We start from the raw sequence: 20,525 nt of genomic DNA, 5'->3' as shown, positions 1-20,525 counted from the left end.
GTAATATTCTGCCTCCCCCGACCCACCTTGCCTTGACTGCAAGAGGAGAGGTCCAAACAGCTATCACTCACAGCCCAGTGGACCACCTCTCTCCCACCCTCCAGCTGTCCATCTTCACATGTGTAAACACCAGTGTGCATTTCCCTAAGGAGGCGCTCAAAAGGGTTTATATGTGATTGTTCTTTGATCCCAGAGAATAAATGAACAAATGTGATCAGGTGTAAGTTGTGCCTCTTAATTCATAAATGCTGTCACACGTGTGACAGGGAGATAGTAATTATGCGTGTGCATTATATCTGCTTTTGAGCATTTATTTAATTAATCTTTTAAAAATTATTCTTAGTGTATCTATAAGAAGTAACATTAACCACAAAGCACTTTTGAAACATAATTCGGTGTATAAATAGATGTATAAAGATTGTGCACATTTTGAATGTCATAAACTTTTAATGAAATTTACATAAATCTTCCAACCATTTCACTGGAAAAACTATACAGTACTCTCTCAAGTTTTGTCATTGTACTTGTTAATTGTGTATCTGAGAAGTTGATAATTATATATACATATGTATAATAAAATATATAAATTTGTAACTATTAGGAATATAATTATAGTAATGACTTTAAATTTTAATGTAATATTGCAAAAAATACAATACCATTGTATTATTAAACTTTGTTGTAATAAAAGGCATTAGTTATTGGAATCTATTAGAGGTTTTCATTGAGGAAGTGATTTCAATTCATCTTTCTGGTTTATATTTTAGAAAAATAATAGGAATCTACAAAACAGTTGTAATACTTTTTGTTTAATTTAACCAAATTGTAGTAAACTTTAGGAAGCCAGATCGCATTATTTTAAGTGTTTTAAATTCTTGTCCCAAAGAAGGAAAGAAGACCTGTTAAAAAGCCTTAATTAAATATGATACCTTGAAACATACTATACCTTGCTTGTTATGATGCACTTGTGCAAGCTAGAATATAAATTTTGTTCCTGGCATAATGATTAATGTATTTATATCAACCCTTAGGGAACATTGTGGCAAAGGGGTTACAGTGTCTTTTATCTGCTATGCATGGAATCATTATTCTCTTGCTTTCATGATTCAGGCCTGGGTCTTAGAGAAATCAAAAGAGTATGGTTCAGGTGTCTCAAAAACTTCTCATAGCTAGTGTGAAAAATAAGACTCTCTGAAACCAATGTTTCAAATTATATCAGTGCTAGCCTAATTATTGGAGAAGGAAATAGCAGCCCACTCCAGTGTTCTTGCCTGGAAAATCCCAGGGACAGAGGAACCTGGTGGGCTGCCGTCTATGGGGTCGCACAGAGCTGAACACGACTGAAGCGACTTAGCAGCAGCAGCAGCCTAATTATTATGGGAACAATGAAAGGGATTTATGTAAGGGGCAAATGATTAGCTTAAGATTCCCAAATGGACACTAGGGATAAGTCAAGTTAAGAAACCTGTTTCAGAGGCAGAAATACTTAGATCTCATCATCCTATGTTCACATCTGATTGTTAGTCTTCACTATACTTCTTTTCTTAATTGGAGAATAATTGCTTTACAATGTTGGGTTGGTTTCTGCCACAATTTTGACTTACAATAATAAGAGGCATGTCCATAGTTTTCCTTTTAAAATATTTTCAAAGTTTGTTACAGAATCTTTCGCATATTGTACTTAGACTGCATATTTTTGAAAGGAAGAATCTTGTCTGGGATAACATATTAGAATTTACTTTTGGTAAATATAAACAAACACAACTTTCCTGACTAGAAAAATTTATTCCTTATCACTACAAACAAAATTTCCTACTCAATTTTTATTTTTATATACAGAAGTCTCTGTCTTCATTTTGATATATGGCAAAACCAATACAATATTGTAAAGTTAAAAAATAAAATAAAATTAAAATAAATAAATAAAAATAGCAATGTGCCTCAAAGTGGGGAAAAAAAAAATATATATATATATTTGCCCTCTATCATAGTCCTTTTTTCTTTAGGTGGTGGGAAGCTTTTTTAATTGCAAAATAATTTTGTGAGATACAATTTCATTTCAGTCAATCATCAGCAGTCTTTTTCATTTCCAGTGAAATTTTTTCTCTCAATAGTTCCTGTCCAAGAACAGAGTAGCTTAGTAGAGTTTCATCAGCAGTTCTTCTTGTATAACTAAACTCATCAAGTATACCTTGAAAGTAAAAGTATTAGTCGCTAAGCCCTGTCCAACTCTTCATGACCCCATGGACTGTAGCCCTCCAGGCTTTCTGTCCACGAAATTCTCCAGGCAAGAATACTGCAGAGGGTAGTCATTCCCTTCTCCAGGGCAAGTATACCTTGGTGTAGATCAAATTAAAGTTTAATAGAGACACTAAATAAAAGAGATGATAAAGAAATGACCAAGGAGTCTACAGGAAAGTCAGAAGATAATAAAATCAGGGAAACTGAAGATGAAAGGAATTTCGAAAGAACACTGTAAAACATTCCCAAAGAGTCAAGGTCAAGTTTTCTTTTTGAAATTCTTTCTTTCCTTCCATGATACCACATTCTCTCTCTCTCTTTCCTTTTTTTTTTTTTTTTTTTAACCTTTATAGCTATTCTTCAGTCTTCTTTGCAGACTTGTCCTTCCTTGGCTGGCCAGTAATTTTTAGAATGGCTCAGGCCAAGTCTTGGGCCTCCCATCTTAATCTATGTATAGTCCTTCAGTTCAGTTCAGTTCAGTCACTAAGTTGTGTCCAACTCTTTGCGACCCCATGAATCTCAGCAAGCAAGGCCTCCCTGTCCATCACCAACTCCCAGGGTTCACCCAAACTCATGTCCATCGAGTCGGTGACATCATCCAGCCATCTCATCCTCTGTTGTCCCCTTCTCCTCCTGCCCCAAATCCCTCCCAGCATCAGGGTCGTTTCTAATGAGTCAACTCTTCGCATGAGGTGGCCAAAGTTGAGTTTCAGCTTTAGCATCAGTCCTTGCAATGAACACCCAGGACTGATTTCCTTTAGGATGGACTGGTTGGATCTCCTTGCAGTCCAAGGGACTCTCAAGAGTCTTCTCCAACACCACAGTTCGAAAGCGTCAATTCTTCGGCACTCAGCATTCTTCATAGTCCAACTCTCACATCCATACATGACCATTGGAAAAACCATAATCCTTAACTGACCTAATTCAGTCCCAAGAACATAAACATCCTCTATCTGCTAATGCTCCCAAATCTGCATCACCAAGTTCTGCTTCTCCAATGAAGTTCTGACTTGTGTAGATACAAAGTCTTCTCTTACATCTACATAGAATAAATAAGAATTTGCAATAGTGTATCTTTTGGGGATGCAAATAGTGCTTAACAAAGCTTTATTTTGAGTTCTTTATGTCGCAAAATATGTGTAACAAAACCTGGCATTCAAACTATTTTCAAGAGTACAGTTCAGTGGCTTTGCTTACATTCACATTGCTGTGCAACCATCACAATCATCTCCAGAACTTCTCATCTTCCCAAATTGAAACCTAATGCCCATTAAACATCAGCTCCTCAATCTCTTCTCCTTCCAGCCCCTGGAAACCACCATTCTTCTTTCTATCTCTTTGAATTTAACTATCTCATATGCCTCATTTAAGTGGAATCACACAGTATTTGTTCTTTGATTACTGACTGCCTTACTTCACTGTCCTCAAGGCCCATCCATGTTATAACATGGGTCAGAATTTTCTCCTTAAAATAGGCTGAATAACATTGCATCAATGTATAGATCACATTTTGTTTATCATTTTGAGTTCTCTGAGTATGAGAATAATCTACACATACATACGGAAGTATATTACAAGTGCTTAGTAGCATCATTGTGTATATTAATAATCTACACATACATACTGAAGTATATTACAAGTGTTTAGTAGCATCATTGTGTATATTAATAATCTACACATATATACTGAAGTATATTACAAGTGCTTAGTAGCGTCATTGTGTATGTTACTGACAGTCTAAAGACAGTCTACTTGCTCATTCATGAGGGAAATAGCTAAAAAATTATGGACTATAAATAGGATACAATGTCATTTAATAAATGTAAAATAAATGAATTATAGTGAGATTAAGTGCTTTCTGTTCGGATTATAAAATTAGTGTTGCCGCTTATAAGCTGGAAAAGTTAATTAAGTTCTTTGAGTCCACTTTTCTCTTTTAAAAAATTAGATAACAAAAAAGAGGCAGATTCATAGACATACTGGTAGTTACTAGAGAGAGAAGTGGGGAGAGGTAAAATAGGGTAAGGGATTAAAGATACAAATTATTATGTACAAAATAAACTGCAAGGATAAATTGTACAACATAGGGAACATTAGTAATATTTTATAACTGTAAATGGAGTATAAACTCTAAAAGTTATGATTCACTATATTGCCCACTTGTAAATTATATAAAATTGCATATCAATTATATTTCAATTTAAAATAACACAAAATATAAATTTAAAGACTGATAATAGTATTTTTATAAAAAGTTATTTGTGATTACTAAATGAATGACATATACAAAGCAATTGGTTTAACATCTGAAGTAAGAGCTGAATAAATGTTAGTGATAGTTATTATTTTTACTGAGAATCAGGGTATCAACTCCCTGCTAGATTGTGGAGAGAGAGGATAAGACAAATAATAAAGAATCCCTGAATTTGAAGGACTCACATTCAAATGAACAAAAATACCTAAGTTCTGATATACATATAGAGTTTTCAAACTGTTTTTTATGTATGAAATCCAGCTTCATCCTTATACATGCAAATAGGTTTAAACAAGTGATGTAAAAAGCATAACTTAAGATTCAGGTAGTACACACTGATTACAATTATTCAAACTATATTGTAAGCACAAATGTACACACACAATTCAAACAAAAAGAATTAATGTTCCCTAAGATTTTACATGTAAAATTATCTTAAGTCATTAAAAATAAGAATATAATAACTGACAGTATGTAAAAAATCATTTTAAGAATCTGAGATATAATTAGGGGTCAAGAATTTAGTTTAATGAAACAGCAATAACTAAGTAAGGTTCGGTCTCTTTCGAGGGTAGAATTGTAGAATGTTCTTATTAATAGAGTTTTAGACATAATTCTGTCCAAAGCCTTCAATTCATGGGTAAGGAATCTGAAGTTTAGATTCTACTAACCTATTGTCTTGAGGTCTCTGTAAATCATAAATCCCATTAAGAGGCTTTTAGATCTCATTTTTGGTTACTTTCAATGTACTTTAAGGTACATAAGGCCTATTTTCCTCTTATCAGTTACACGGAATACATAGAACTTGATGTAAAATTGCCTTTAACACATTTTCAAAATTAACCTTCCTAAGGATTTCATTGAAAGGTAGCTTTAAATATTTAAATTTAACATTCAAATTATTTACAGTAATACACAATAGTGAAGATTAGCTCCCATCTAAAGAACTGGCCTCTCAAAGCAATAAAATATAATTTTAAAAGTTCAATTTTGCAAAGACATTTGAAGCATAGTAATAAATATTCTGGAAGCTGGTAAAATGTGATTAATAAATACTACACTGGTTGTTACCTTGGCTTACTACATAACAACTTCAGAATCTTTTAAATACCTATTCAAATAGGGATTTGCCTTTTATTACTTTGAAGTTTCTTTTATGCGTTTGGTAAATGAGGCAATAAATTAATTTTTAAATCATTTCTATCACTGTGAAAATATGATTTTCTAAACTATTATGGTCTATGTGTGCTGGCTTTATCATGAATCAATTAGTGGGAAGGTTGAGTGCAGAGGTTGAGGGTACCCTAACGACAATTTATTAATTCTTGGAAATCTTTTCTTGAACTTGTTTTTTATTGGAAATTGCACTGTTTCCTAAAAATACTAATGGAGAGTATTTAAATGGTAATACAATCTTTTTTTGATTTTCATTGAAAAGGATATAATGTCTTGACTTAGAAAAATGCTTTCTATTTTGCTACACATTTAGAAAGCATCCAGTGTATTTTCTATAGAGTCAACACAGCCTTTGAGGCCATCTGCAGTTTGTAACAAATTTATAGTTTAGTAGCTTAAATTGATGAGAAAATGAGCTGCTGACAGGCATGTTTTTCCCAATTGATATTTGATGATGGCACAGCCAAAATACTTGGCATGAAATAGCAAAGAAAATGAGGATTGTATATTCACAGAAAACAACACTCTAATGCAACACAAGTTAAAATTTCTTAAAATTTTAAATTTTGTTAGTACTCAGTTTCTATCTTATAATCTTTGATGAAATGTTGCATTAAATCTTAGAAAGACTTCAGTATTTTTTCCTCTCTTATCTATGTAGATATAGACATTCCAATTATTGGGAAGTCCCCTTGAGAAAACAAGTGCCATTTTAAACAGGCAGTCTTTTGAGAACTGTTCATTAAATCTCCTGATATAAAAAGAACAAACATAAAAACAAAAAAGTTCACCATTTTTATTACAGTGGTAGGAAAATTATTAACTTCAAATTATTTTTCAGCATTTGGGCTCTTTATATTTTGACATCATTTTACTAAATTTACTAAGTTTTGTATTATATACACACAAACACATGTACACACACACAGTTATATATAGTGCCATGAAGGAGGAAAAAACTTCAAATACAAAATATTTTGGTGTTTCATGTTTTCTTTATTCTTTAGTTTGAAGCTAAGTAGTTAAGGCTTGGGTGTAAGGCTACAAGTAAAAGACTCCTGCACTTTTGATTATTTTAAAAGAAAAAAATATTTAACTTTTTTTGAATTACAAAAACAAAATCTGCCTCTTGCTTTAATTTTAGTGACTACTGATCATTGATATTTGGCATTTAAGTAACTCAGTCAACAGACACATTAGGTCTGTTGGGCCCCACTCACAAATGAAGCAAAATTGCCGCCTTTGAGGTAGAGCTTTGCCAGCCCTGACTGTGAATGTCCTTTCTCCTTAGAAACCCATTGTGTGTAGCCAAGTCAAAGATGAGACTCTAGACAGTATCTGAGCCCCTCGTAGGTAGGTGCCCTGAGTGCCAACACTAAAGTATCACTGTTTTTCCACTTTCAGAGTTACAACTTCTTGGTTTTGATTCTAGAGAACAGGTTAGGAGTTTTGGAAAAGGGAAACAGGGAAGAAAAGAAAGTTAATAGAGTTACTGAAGACGCATTTACACTACTTCCCATTGATCAGCTCTGTGATGCCATTGGCCTTATGAGCAAGACCATGTGGCTTAATATAAAATATATGCTAGTATATAGCATTTCCCATGTGGAGGGCTTTATGAATTGGTTTTAAATGTACAGTTTATCAGAGGAAAAACAACTACAAATAGTACCTAAATTGCTCAATGGAAGCTAAAATATTATGACAATAACCTATGGCTAAACTCATATGTACAAACATTAGTATTATCCTTAATAGTGAAATACATTTCTGCTAACCCTTTTGATTCACAAACACACAGACTATGTCACTTCAGGAAGCCCATAATCACTCGGTTATAACTGTATCCTCAAATATGCTTTCATGGGAGCCAAGTGTTTGTCTGGAAGAGCTAACAAATGACCACTCTATGCAATACTTTATATAATACCATGCAAAGCACTCAGCTAGACTGGAAGCCATGTGTATTTGTCCAGTTTTAGGTGTCATTAAAACTTACACATCAGTTTAGGTTCTATAAAAGGCACTGCTAATTACAAAGAGATTACATTTCCTAAGCAATGTTTTCAGATTTGAGTTCTTGAAGAAAAAGCGTAGGTGAGATTGTGGTAGGTTGAATTAAATGTAATTCAAAAATAGAAAATTGAAAATTTGATAAAGTTACATGAGTGATTAGCCTCAATCTACATGAATCTGAAATTTAAAAAGAGAACTAGCTAGGGTTCTATTTTTTTAATTTTTCAAAAGTGAAAATTAAGAGGGCATTTAAGAAATATTCATCAGGTGTCAGGTACTATTCTAGGCTCTTGGGTTACAGGTATGAATTGAACAGGGCATATCCCTGCCTTCGTAGAGTTTCACCTGAGCGAGAGACAGATGGCAAAAGTACTTTTATAATGTAATATCAAAGAGTGAAAAATGCCATGTAAAGACAAGCAGCACAAGAAGACAGTGACACCCTAGTGGGCCAGGTAGGGGATGCTCATGTGAAGGCGAGGTGGTCAAGAAAGACTACGAAGAAAAACTGAATGGCAAGGAGAAACCTATCTTCATGCAATGCAAGGTGAGCCATGGGAAGCGCATCCTGGCAGAGGGAACAGTGAAGACCCCAGGGTGAGTCCAGGAGTTGGTGAGCCCCCGGAACATCTGCAGGCAATGGTGATGAATTGCTGTAAAGAAAACAGAGGGTGTTAGAAAATGAGGTTAGAGAAGCAGCTAACGCCAGGTCATGTACACTATATTAGGCCACGTTGGGACATAGTAATATCTGATAAGTATGAAATACCCATGAAATAATTTTTATCTAGAGAAAAAAAAGTACATATAATTTTCTTTCTTACTATCTTTTAAAATGTATTTGATACCTGCATAAGAATATATGCATTGTGTAGGGAATGCAGAGTTGTTTGGACAACTCTGTTCTCCTGCTTCACATTCTCAAGGACATTTTATTCCTCCAGCCTCTTCTGTTACAACCATCTTACTTTAGCTAAATGCTGATCTCTCACCTGGGGCTGAGGCTTCCCTAAAACCACCACAGGGAAGGCTGAGGGGAACTGACTTGGTCCCTCCTGGAAGTCATTCCTGCCCGGCCTGGAAGTGGGAAGTTAATGCTCTGTGGGGCAATTTTGACCAAGAGAGTCAGGTGTCAGGGATAAATGCATCACCCTGGGATTTTGAGGTGGATTCTTTGGATTCCACAGAAGGTCCTGGCAGATTTGAGCCCCGGTTATCCTTAACTCCATTAGCTTTCGTATCTCCCTTGTTTCCCTTTTCCAAAACCCTAACCTGTTCTCTCGAATCACTTCTCATAGGAAACTACCTGCATGCCAGCTCTATCTTCCTGGGGGAACCTCAGCCAAGAGAGCACGTTAAAAGGTTTGAAGTACAATTGTATAAACTACAGCACCCTTGGCTACACTACCTGTCCAAGGACTAGTGTATACAAATAACACAAGTTCTTATGTGCTTCTCTTCATCTCATTTCTCAGCCCTTCACAACCCTCATGCCCTTCCCACATCATATTCACAAGCTTTTGTTTTCATCACTCTTTAGTGTACTTTTTTTGGTAAGTTTACAAATATTTATATATTCCAAAAGAGCATATTGTTTCCTTTTGTACTCCTTTGAGCTTTTTTTTTTCTTTTATTTAATTTAACTTTACAATATTGTATTGGTTTTGCCATATATCAAAATGAATCTGCCATAGGTATATATGTGTTCCCCATCCTGAACCCTCCTCCCTCCTCCCTCCCCATACCATCCCTCTGGGTTGTCCCAGTGCACCAGCCCCAAGCATCCAGTACTGTTTCATATATGATATTATACATATTTCAATGCCATTCTCCCAAATCATCCCACCCTCTCCCTCTCCCACAGAGTCCAAAAGACTATTCTATACATCAGTGTCTCTTTTGCTGTCTCGTACACAGGGTTATTGTTACCATCTTTCTACATTCCATATATATGCGTTAGTATACTGTATTGGTGTTTTTCTTTCTGGCTTACTTCACTCTGTATAATAGGCTCCAGTTTCATCCACCTCATTAGAACTGATTCAAATGTATTCTTTTTAATGGCTGAGTAATACTCCATTGTGTATATGTACCACCGCTTTCTTATCCATTCATCTGCTGATGGACATCTAGGTTGCTTCCATGTCCTGGCTATTATAAACAGTGCTGCGATGAACATTGGGGTACACATATTTCTTTCCCTTCTGGTTTTCTCAGTGTGTATGCCCAGCAGTGGCATTGCTGGATCATAAGGCAGTTATATTTTCAGTTTTTTAAGGAATCTCCACACTGTTCTCCATAGTGTCTGTACTAGTTTGCTAACACCAACAGTGTAAGAGGGTTCCCTTTTCTCCACACCCTCTCCAGCATTTATTGCTTGTAGACTTTGGGATCGCAGCCATTCTGACTGGTGTGAAATGGTACCTCATAGTGGTTTTGATGTGCATTTCTCTGATAATGAGTGATGTTGAGCATCTTTTCATGTGTTTGTTAGCCATCTGTATGTCTTCTTTGGAGAAATGTCTATTTAGTTCTTTGGCCCATTTTTTGATTGGGTCATTTATTTTTCTAGAGTTGAGCTGTAGGAGTTGCTTGTATATTTTTGAGATTAGTTGTTTGTCAGTTGCTTCATTTGCTATTATTTTCTCCCATTCTGAAGGCTGTCTTTTCACCTTGCTAATAGTTTCCTTTGATGTGCAGAAGCTTTTAAGGTTAATTAGGTCCCATTTGTTTATTTTTGCTTTTATTTCCAATATTCTGGGAGGTGGGTCATAGAGGATCCTGCTGTGATGTATGTCGGAGAGTGTTTTGCCTATGTTCTCCTCTAGGAGTTTTATAGTTTCTGGTCTTACATTGAGATCTTTAATCCATTTTGAGTTTATTTTTGTGTATGGTGTTAGAAAGTGTTCTAGTTTCATTCTTTTACAAGTGGTTGACCAGATTTCCCAGCACCACTTGTTAAAGAGATTGTCTTTAATCCATTGTATATTCTTGCCTCCTTTGTCAAAGATAAGGTGTCCATATGTGTGTGGATTTATCTCTGGGCTTTCTATTTTGTTCCATTGATCTATATTTCTGTCTTTGTGCCAGTACCGTACTGTCTTGATAACTGTGGCTTTGTAGTAGAGCCTGAAGTCAGGTAGGTTGATTCCTCCAGTTCCATTCTTTTTTCTCAAGATCGCTTTGGCTATTCTAGGTTTTTTGTATTTCCATACAAATTGTGAAATTATTTGTCCTAGCTCTGTGAAGAATACTGTTGGTAGCTTGATAGGGATTGCATTGAATCTATAAATTGCTTTGGGTAGTATACTCATTTTCACTATATTGATTCTTCCAATCCATGAACATGGTATATTTCTCCATCTATTAGTGTCCTCTTTGATTTCTTTCACCAGTGTTATAAAATGGTATTACAAGTGTAGTTTTGCACAGCTAATTTTTTAATTCAAATTTTCTTCCTAACATCCATCTCTATTTTTGTTGTTTGCATTTGATGTTTGAATCCTGCATAGTAGTCATTTATTCATTAATAGGCATTTAGATTTTTCCATTGTTCTGCTAGGTTGAGCATCATCACTGGAACATTTTTGTACACATGTTCCAGCGTGTCCTAGTGCACATATGCAGGAGGTCCCCTTGGGCTTTGTTTTGCCACATGTGGCTATTCAGCTTTTGAAATGTGGCTACTCCAAACTGAGACATGCTGTATAGTGTAATATATGTACCAGATTTCAAATATTTAGTATGAAAAATAATGAAAATATCTTTAGAATAAGTAAATAATGATTGCCTGTTGAGTGCTACCTGTCTGAATATATGGGTTAATAAAAATATTAAAATTAAGTAACTCACCTGTTTCTTTTACTTTTTTAATATGGCTATCAGCAGTTTAAAAATTATAGATTTGGCTTGCATTGTGTTTTGACTGGACAGCACTAATCTAAGACAATGCTGTTTAAAGTGTGTTTCTTTGACCAATAGCATCAGCATCATCCAGAAATGTAGCATCTCTGGGAAAACCCAACCAATCTGCATGATAGCAGCAAAACAGCATTCAGAAATAAAAGCCAAGGAAAAGAAAGGAAATGACAGAATCCAGGGAAATAGGAAAGAAGTTTCTTGTACAGCAAACAGAAATACCATATGACCCTACGATCCCACTCCTGGCATGACCCAAAGAAAAACATGATCTGAAAGGATACAAGCATCCTAATGTTCATTATAGCATTGCTTACAATAGCCAAGACATGGAAGCAACCCAAATGTCCATCAACAAAGAATGGATAAAGAAGATGTGATACATCTATGTAATGGGCCATTTTTTAAAATGAACTAAATCCCAAGGAAAAAGTATATATACTCAATATGGGAGAAGGAGGGCTAGAAGTCTGGCCAAAAAAAGAGATGTGTTTCACCTGTCTTATCAAAAGATAATCAATGACCAAAATGATGGATAGAGAATCAGCACTGGAAGAATATTATTTTTCAGAAAAAAAGCTAAAGAGAGAAAAGCACTCATTTCTGAGGAAGAGGTCTAAACTAGCAAAAGGGTAGGGAAATCATTGCTTGTAATTAGTTGCAAAGATTACTTCATGAAAATATGAAAATTTTAAAATACTAGATATAAAATAGACAGATACAACCATATACTCTATAGTACATATCAGATCAGATCAGATCAGTCGCTCAGTCGTGTCCCACTCTTTGCGACCCCATGAATCGCAGCACGCCAGGCTTCCCTGTCCGTCACCAACCCCTGGAGTTCACTCAGACTCATGTCCATCAAGTCAGTGATGCCATCCAGCCATCTCATCCTCTTTTGTCTCCTTCTCCTCCTGCCCCCAATCCCTCCCAGCATCAGAGTCTTTTCCAATGAGTCAACTCTTCGCATATAGTTACACACTATAGATATGAATAGTATATGGATAAACACTACTTAGATATAGTTCACAGTAATCAACTACCATATGACCTTTTTTGTTGTCATATATTTATAGTTTTTCTCAGACTTTTCCAAACTTAATTTTTTATGACAAATAAACGTTTATTTTTAGAATGTATTTATCAATATGCCATCCTCTATCTTAAAAGTCTGATAGTACTTTTGATATTGTTTGTCTTCGTTATTGATCTTTAACAATGCAAAAAATTCTTCACCTCAAACACAAGAAAACTTACACAACACTCTAGAAAAGTTTAAGATGTTGCTTCAACAATACTACAAAGTTTATGTCAAAAGAACATTTGAAGGTATAAAAAGGCAAGAGCACACACTAAAGAAAATGTTCTAGGAAAAGAATGGAACAGTGCTTGAGTGGATATGATGGAAAAGGCAATGTTTAACTAAAAAATTGATTACATAGTATATTCTCTGAAAGAGAGGAATATTTTAAAGGTTAATAATACCTCATAGATTCTACCATTTTTGCAGTGAGCATTTCTAGTATTATAATTTTCCCTTAATTTTTTTGCAGTGATTGATGAATGCCAGCCCTACTCAGATCCATAACTCAAGGCCTTCATATATCAAAGAGATTTGCAAAATTCCCATCAAAATTCTTATTGTGAGATTTATGGATAATTGGATAATTATTCTCTTTGGGGTAAGCATGCTATTTGTGCAGATTATTTCAGTTTAATCTTATTCAAAAGTGGAAAATGTGGTAAACCAGACCAGAAATACATTTTAAGATCTTTATACCAGAAGGTTAGCTTAACTTTTATTCAAATCTAGATGTAAGTTTTGGTTGTACTATAGTTTATGTGCCTAAATCACTGAAAATCAGTGTAGTAGGCTCATACTATGTATGGCTCAACTGTGCAGAGCTGATTCATAGAGCACATGTCATGCCTGTGCTCACAGCCTTCAAGTCTGAGTCACTCCTGCTGTGGGTACTGAAAACACCTGGAGCAATGTCGTTCAAATAAATGGAGAAAGTGATCAATGATTAAAATCCATGAGAGTATTTGTCAATAATTCATGTATAATTATAGTTTCAATAAAGCACAACAATGGTTGCATCAAGTTGTGGATTTAAGATAAAATATTAGGTGGGGCAGTGGTAAAGAACCATCCTGCCAATGCAGGAGACTCAGGAGACACGGGATCAACTCTGGGTTGGGAAGCTCCCCTTGAGTAGGAAATGGCAACCCACTCCAGTATTCATGCCTGGGAAATCCCATGGACAGAGGAGCCTAGTGGTCTGCAGTCCATTGTGTTGCAAAGAGTCAGACACGACTGAGTAAGCATAATACATTAAGAAGTAGTTGTTTAAATAACTAAGCATACAACCACAAGCCAATATAAACACAAAACTAAAAGGCATCTTTTCGTACAACTTTTGATTTTACTCATCCTTGACTGAAAATTGACATAAATATACATGATACCTGCGTCCCGATTTTAGGGCTGTGTCTACTCATGAGACATCTCAAGTTGAGAACAATATATCTCTGGCCAATTTTTTATCAACACGAAAAATTCCAAAGACTACTATTATGGAGTGAGATCCTTTGGTAGTGCTATAGAACTTTAGAGGTATAAGAAAGTTATTGCATAATTTATATAAACTCTATCTCATCATTTTTCAGAAAACTAGCCTAAAATGAAATTAAGGAGTTTCCTACCATCAGAGAATCAATGGTCTGAGACTTCAAACATGCTTTCCCTAACTGATAAAGTATGTGCATTTATCTTTTAAGAGCTTTAGGTAAATTTTTAGTCTGAAGGCAGACACATCTATCAACTGAGGAGAAAAAAAAATAAAAATCCAGTTGTTCAATTCAGGGAATCAAAGAATTACTGAATCTTCAATAAACCAACTTGCTGAGATTATAGATGAACCATTCACTGACAATCTGGCTCTTTTTAGCAATGTAGATAGCTCCAGACAGATCTGGTTTAAAAAACAATAGACTTTTTATTCTGGGAGCAACAGCTGCAAGAGCTCTTCAAGTGATGGGTGGTATTCTGCTTTGTCTAATATATTCACATTTTATATGAAGGAAAAGACAATGTTTTATTGTTTAACAATAAGTTAAACAGAACAATTGCCGTTTCAGGCATTCTCTAGTAATAGGAGTCTGTAGATTTTCTACAGAGCTTTTCATTCGTTAATTGAAAGCAGGACATTGGACATGGTGATTGATATCTCTGAATTCCTTTTGAAATTGACTTGTAAAATCTTTCAGTCCTTTAGCTCAGTTCACCAGTTAGATAACATTGTTGTTTTTAGCCTTGAATCTCTTAAAATTACATGTAGAGCTGAAATGATTTCAAGCTTAGGAATGAACAAATTTTAAATCCAAATGGCAATGAGACTTAATGAATTAAAAAATTGTCATAAAATTCTTACTTCAAACATGTCTGCTTTGAATTTAAAAGCATATTTGATGCTTCAGATTATTGTTCAGTCACTAAGTCGAGTCCAACTCTTTGTGATCCTATGGACTGTAGTATGCCAGGCTTCCCTGTCCTTCACTATCTCCCAGAGTTTGTTCAAACTCATGTCCATTGAGTCAGTGATGCCATCCCAACCATCTCATCCTCTGTTGCCCCTTGTCCCCTTGTCCTTCTGCCTTCAATATTTTCCACCATCAGGGTCTTTTCCAATGAGTCAGCTCTTTGCATCAGAGGCCTAAATATTGGAGCTACAGCTTCAGCATCAATTCTTCCAATGAATATTCAGGATTGATTTCCTTTAGGATTGACTGTTTTGATATCCTTTAGAATTGACTGGTTTGAGCTCCTTGCAGTCCCAATGGACTCTCAAGAGTCTTCTCCAGCACCACAATTCAAAAGCATCAATTCTTTAGTGCTCAGCCTTCCTTATGGTTCAACTTTTACATCCATAAATGACTACTAGAAAAATCATTGCTTTAATTATATGCACCTTTGTTCACAAAGTGATGTCTCTGCTTTTTAATATGCTGTCTAGTCTGTCCAAGCTTTTCTTCCAAGAAGTAAGTGTCTTTTAATTTCATGGCTTCAGTCACTGTCCACAGTGATTTTGGAGCCCAAGAAAATAAAGTCTGTCACTGTTTCCACTTTTCCCCCATCTATTTGTCATGAAATGATGGGAGCAGATGCCATGATCTTCATGTTTTGGATGTTGAGTTTTAAGCTAGCTTTTCCACTCTGCTTTTTACCTTCATTAAGAGGCTCTTTAGTTCCTCTTTGCTTTCTGCCATTAGAGTGGTATCATCTGCATATCTGAGGTTGTTGAAATTTCTCCTGGAAATCATGATTCCAGCTTGTGAGTTATCCAGGTGGCATTTTGCATGATGTCCTTTGCATATGAGTTAAATAAGCAAAGTAACAATATACATCCTTGTTGTACTCCTTTTCCAAATTTGAACTAGTCCAGTGTTCCATGGACATGGGGTATCTCCTGTAAAACTCAATATGTCAGCAAATTTGGAAAACTCAGCAGTGGCCACAGGACTGGAAAAGGTCAGTTTTCATTCCAATCCCAAAGAAAAGCAATGCCAAAGAATGCTCAAACTAACGCACAATTGCATTCATCTCACACACTAGTAAAGCAATGCTCAAAATTCTCCAAACCATGCTTTAGCAATATGGGAGCCGAGAACTTCCAGATATTCAAGCTTGTTTCAGAAAAGGCAGAGGAACCAGAGATCAAATTGCCAACACCCGCTGGATCATGGAAAAAGCAAGAGAGTTCCAGAAAAACATCTATTTCTGCTTTATTGACTATGCCAAAGCCTTTGACTGTGTGGATCACAACAAACTGTGGAAAATTCTGAAAGAGATGGGAATACCAGACCACCTGACCTGCCTCTTGAGAAACGTATATGCAGGTCAGGAAGCAACAGTTAGAACTGGACATGGAACAACAGACTGGTTCCAAATAGGAAAAGGAGTCCGTCAAGGCTGTATATTGTCACCCTGCTTATTTAACTTCTATGCAGAGTACATCATGAGAAACGCTGGGCTGGAACAAGCACAAGCTGGAATCAAGATTGCCGGGAGAAATATCAATAACCTCAGATATGCAGATGACACCACTCTTATGGCAGAAAGTGAAGGGTAAACATTATATTCCATTTAAACTGGAATGTTTTCTCAAAATGAAAACATAAAACTCTCTCAACAGATCATTTAGTTATGGAAAGTACTTCTGACTCTCTCTCTCTTGCTCTGTGATCTCTCACTCTCTCCATCCCACCTTCAGTCCCTATATTTGTTTCTTCAGTAAATTTTTTATAAGCCCAATATTTGGTCTTTCTTCTTTCCCTTTCTCCTGGCAGAGATAGACTCTTATCTCAGGTTAATTTTTTCATAAGGACCACCTCCACATCTTCAGGGAAGTAATTGACTCTAGGTTTGCTCTAAAGCCTATTGAAAGATAGCTTGTTCACTGTGCTCCACGCCTTCCCTCTTTACCTTCTGTGACTAACTGAAGGCATCAGATTCTGTTTCCTGAGGCTCCCAGTATGTTCTATACTTGGTATTCCCTCCAAAGCTTGGCCTTGTTTTTCTCTTTCTTCTATCCCAAGGAGTAATAAAACACCTTCAATTATTTTTCTTTCTCTATAAGGTTCTATTTGCTGTCAGGACTTTAGGTATTATAAAAAGCAGTATGCCGCAATAAGCCAGGAAACTAAAATATCTTAGAGGACTATGTCTTTCATAAAATGTGATTTTTTTCCAGAATAAACACACCAGATTGATTTGTGTCAACAGTAACATTGTTGCATACTAAGAATAGTTTGAGATTTACAAGCTCGTTTTTACTTAGATGCCACAACAAAATTGAAATTATAGGCTTACCTCCTATGAAATGAATAAAATAAATTCTATAAATTGTTTAATTAATGTATGTTTTATATCTGAATATTAAAAAATATTTTTATTGAAACATACATCAAAGCTATTAGGATGGACAACCTGTTTGAAGACAACAGGAATAAATAAAGATAATTTTATGCACCAAATCAGACACCACTCTAGGCACAGAAAAAACAATAATGACTACTAGAGACAAAGGCTCTGACCCTCAAAAAGATTATAGTCTCATCAGTCTAGAAGGCATTTAGACATGAAAACCTGTTATTGCTAATGAACAAAGTCAGTGAGAGATGAAAAACAGAACTGAGGGAAAATGCTCATTTCAGGCCAAGCATTCAATACCAGAAAGAACATAGAAGAGGCTGACAGAACCTAAAGCCTCACAGGTCATCTAATCAAAAATCCTATGGAAAACTGTTGGCAAAAGGAGGTTAAGTCCTTGGGTTGGGAGAAAACAGAAACCTGGAGTGGGATAGGGCTAGGGAAAGTAAATATGGGATACAAGAAGAGGAAGAAAGTTCTCTTTGGGCCTGGTTTTGAACCCCTTCCCTCTGTATTGCACCAGCTGAGGACAACCTAGAACTTCCTAGCAGATGGTCTGAGCAGGGTGGCACTCTCTCTATGGCATCACAAATGTTGTCAGGGTTTCTTGGATAGATCTAGAACTTAAGGTATTCACAGCCCTACAGACACCTGCCCATATATATGAAGCTTCCAAAAGCCTCCAGGAAGAGCAGCCACTCAGTACTAGGCTTTTCTTCTTTGTACTAGGAAAACATTATGAATCATGAAAGATGATATTTGTAATGTGGTGGGGTTCTCCATCCTGGCTGCACATTAGAATCCCCAGGGGTGGTACAATTTTTAAATAACTACAAATTACCCAATCAAAAAGTGGGTGGAAGATCTAAAGTCATTTCTCCAAAAAAAACATAAAGATGGCTAATAGGTAGCCATCTAAATGAAAAAATGTTCCACATTATTAATTATTCAGTTCAGTCACTCAGTCATGTCTGACTCTTTGTGACCCCATGAATCGCAGCACGCCAGGCCTCCCTGTCCATCACCTACTCCCGGAGTTCACCCAGACTCACGTCCATCGAGTCAGTGATGCCATCCAGCCATCTCATCCTCTGGCGTCCCCTTTTCCTCCTGCCCCCAATCCTTCCCAGCATCAGAGTCTTTCCCAATGAGTCAGCTCTTTTCATGAGGTGGCCAAAGTACTGGAGTTTCAGCTTCAGCATCATTCCTTCCGAAGTAATCCCAGGGCTGATCTCCTTCAGAATGGACTGGTTGGATCTCCTTGCAGTCCAAGAGACTCTCAAGAGTCTTCTGCAACATCACAGTTCAAAAGCATCAATTCTTCGGTGTTCAGCCTTCTTCACAGTCCAACTCTCACATCCATACATGACCACAGGAAAAACCATAGCCTTGACTAGATGATTGTTGGCAAAGTAATGTCTCTGCTTTTGAATATGTTATCTAGGTTGGTCATAACTTTCCTTCCAAGGATTAAGCATCTTTCAATTTCATGGCTGCAGTCATCATCTGCAGTGATTTTGGAGCCCCAAAAAATAAAGTCTGACACTGTTTCCACTGTTTCCCCATCTATTTCCCATGAAGTGATGGGCCCAGATGCCATGATCTTAGTTTTCTGAATGTTGAGCTTTAAGCCAACTTTTTCACTCTCCACTATCACTTTCATCAAGAGGCTTTTGAGTTCCTCTTCACTTTCTGCCATAAGGGTGGTGTCATCTGCATATCTGAGGTTATTGATATTTCTCCCGAGAAGTGCAAATCAAAACTACAGTGAGGTATCACTTCATAGAAGTTAGAATGGCCATCATCAAAAAACCTACAAACAATAACTGCTGGAGACGGTGTGGAGAAAAGGGAACCCTCCTACAATGTTGGTGGGAATGTAAACTGATGTAACCATTAGGGAAAACAGTACTAGGGCTCCTTTAAAACCTGAAAATAGAGCAACCATATGATCCAGCAATCCTACTCCTGGGCATATATCCAGAGAGAACCATGACTCAAAAAGGCACATGTACCCCAGTGTTCATTGCAGCACTATTTACAATAGATAGAACATGGAAGCAACCTAAATGTCCATCAATGGAAGAATGGATAAAGATATGGTACACACATACAATGGAATATTACCAATAAAAAGGAATGAAACGATGCATTTTGCAGCAACATGGATGGACCTAGAGATTGTCATACTGAGTTAAGTAAATCAGACAGAGAAAGAAAGATATCATATGGTAACACATATGGAATCTAAAAATAGAGTACAGATGAACTTATCTAAAAACAGAAACAGAATTACAGAGGCAGAAAACGAATTTATGTTACTAGGGATAAGAGTACGGGAGGATAAATTGGGAGATTGTGATTGACATATACACACTATACAAAATAGATAACTAAAAAGGTCGTACTGTTTAGCACATGGAACTCTACTTAGTACTCTATAATGCTTATATGGGAAAAGAATCTTAAAATTGTGTGTGTGTGTGTGTGTGTGTAACTGATTTATTTTACTGTAAACCTGAAACTAACACAACACTATAAATCAACTATACACTAAAAACAAAAACAAACTACCAGTTCCCAGATCTCATTCTACACCAATTAAACTGGAATTCCTTAAGGTGACACTATACCATTGAGATGGTAATAATGTGCTGTGAGGGTAGAGAAGCATTGGTCCTAAGACATTCACGGGAAAAACTTGAAACTATTTAAGAAAGATCAGAAAGGGAACAAGAGCCCTGACAGGAAGGAAATATCCAACTAAAGCAGACTAAGTAGGAGAGCATTCTATTTGTGTTGTGTTCTCTTCTCACATTGCCCTGAGTTGGGTTAAGCCAGAAAGCTGCCACTGGGTAGCCTGAGAAAGGTGTCACCTTGTCCACCGTAGTAATAAAGTTCAACTGATATTAGCTAGCTGGCCATGGAACTTGGGGCACTAAAAGTCTCTCACACACATATACACACAGACACACGTGTACAAGA

Source organism: Bubalus kerabau, chromosome 9 (assembly GCF_029407905.1).
Source record: "Bubalus kerabau isolate K-KA32 ecotype Philippines breed swamp buffalo chromosome 9, PCC_UOA_SB_1v2, whole genome shotgun sequence".
Taxonomy (NCBI): domain Eukaryota; kingdom Metazoa; phylum Chordata; class Mammalia; order Artiodactyla; family Bovidae; genus Bubalus; species Bubalus kerabau.
The sequence above is the reverse complement of the archived record's forward strand: the minus strand, read 5'-3'. Positions refer to the sequence as shown.